Below are 1,927 nucleotides of genomic sequence, written 5' to 3'. Positions count from 1 at the left end.
TTTTTAAAGATAAATCTGTTACATAAGTTAGCATATGCTCATATATAACAGTTAGGCTGGTATTAAGAAAATAATGGGATTTTCCTTCTTTTTGTGCTGCTTTACTATTCTAAATGTTAAGGATCAGGTTGACAGGATGAGTTACTAATATTTTTGCAGAATTCTGATACCATTTTGCCTCTTACAGTCTTCAACACCCAGCTCACATGTCTCTTCACTGACATTTTGTCAGGCCTATGCCAAAATTGTTTCCTTAGTCCTTGTTTTCTTTTTTGAGGTCACACTGGCTTTACAATGCTGTATATGATTTAGGGCAGTAGGCTCACAGGTCCACCATCCACCCATCAGAGCACCCCCATTTCTTTACCCTGTGCCTTCAGGCCCCTGCCTCCTGTTTCTTATCTCCACATCCAACCTCCCACCCCATCCATAGTAGCCTCCATTCTGCAGCCATATGTCTCGGGTTTGTTTGGTTTAGTTTTATCAGTTCCTTTGTTTTGCTTCTGTATTCCATATGCATGAACGAAATTTGGTATTTGTCTTTCTTTTTCTGACTTTTTTCACCCAGCATCACCCACTTCAGTTCCATCCATGCTATTGCAAACTTTGTGTGTCTTTTGTTTGTGCCTCTGATTGTGAACCCATGTTCCAGCATTTCCTCATAAATCCAGGCTCCCTTTGTGTCTTTCTCGAGAAGCTTATTCTTCTTCCAAAGGGCCAGTTATCCAGAGAGGAGAGATGCTTCCATTAAAGCTATGGGAGTAGTTCTGTTCTCTTTCCAGACTCTGAATAGGATCCCACAGTCAGTGCTTACCTTTATTATATGATTTAGCATATTCCATTTCTGTTACATGGATGTGTTAACTCTCTTGTTAAGCTAGGCATTTCTTGAGGAAAGTATGAGTTTTTTATTAGCTGTTTTTGAAGATGTTTCTCAGAGTTTTTTATTAGCTGTTTTTGAAGATAATAGATGCTTAATAAAGGTTTGTTGAAGGAATAGGAGTTATTATTAAACTTTGAAAAAGTTAGAATTCTGATACAGGTCATGTCAAAGAACCTGCCTATAATTCACAGGTATCTGTGAATTATCATGAGTAAATGGTGGGAATTTACAAAATTTTGGAATTCTGCATTTTCTTATTGGCACTTAGGTACCCAGAATTATGCTAGGACTACAGAATTTTGGGCAAAACCTAGTCTTGGCCTGCTGAGATTTTGAATTCCAGCGTGATTGCTAATGCGTCAACAGAAAAACAATTTAGAATTAATTTTTCAATGCAGTCCTAGTTTTTGGAGAAATCTTCCTTTCTATGTTCAAATTAAGTATGAAATCAGTTATTTTTGTTGTTGTCTCCAAAGCATTCTTGGTACTTCATCATTCCAGACACCACCTCTCTTGAGAATAAAATAATTTTATAATAGAATTACATTATTGAATTTAATGCTTCTTCAATTATCTTATTGGTAACATTGGGGGTGATCTTTTGTATGCTACTCAGTTATTTTCTTTCTTTTTTTTTAAAAATATTATTGAGGGCCTCTCTGGTGGTGTAGAGGTTAAGTCTCAGCGTATCACCACCACAGCTTGAGTTCTATCACCAGCCAAGAAGCTGACCCACATGATATAGCAGACCTCTTCTGTCTTGTCTGCTGCTTCCCTCAGCAGTGCATTTTATAGATCTGCCTGTTCTGTTCCCCACTCTGTCTCTGGTGAAACCTGTCACCCCCTGCACCTCTAGCCTACACCCCAGTTCTTGTATGCATAAATAAATAACAGAAATATATTTTTTTAAAGATTTATTTATTTGTGCATACAGAACTGGGATAAAGGCCAGAGGCTCAGGGGCAGTGAGAGGCTTTACCAGAGACCGAGAGGGGAGCAGAACAGGCAGATCGACGAAGTACACTGCTGAGGGGAGCAGCGGGC

The sequence above is a fragment of the Condylura cristata genome, unplaced genomic scaffold (assembly GCF_000260355.1).
Source record: "Condylura cristata isolate star-nosed mole 26May11 unplaced genomic scaffold, ConCri1.0 scaffold00047, whole genome shotgun sequence".
In the NCBI taxonomy this organism is placed as follows: domain Eukaryota; kingdom Metazoa; phylum Chordata; class Mammalia; order Eulipotyphla; family Talpidae; genus Condylura; species Condylura cristata.
This window is presented reverse-complemented; position numbering follows the sequence as displayed.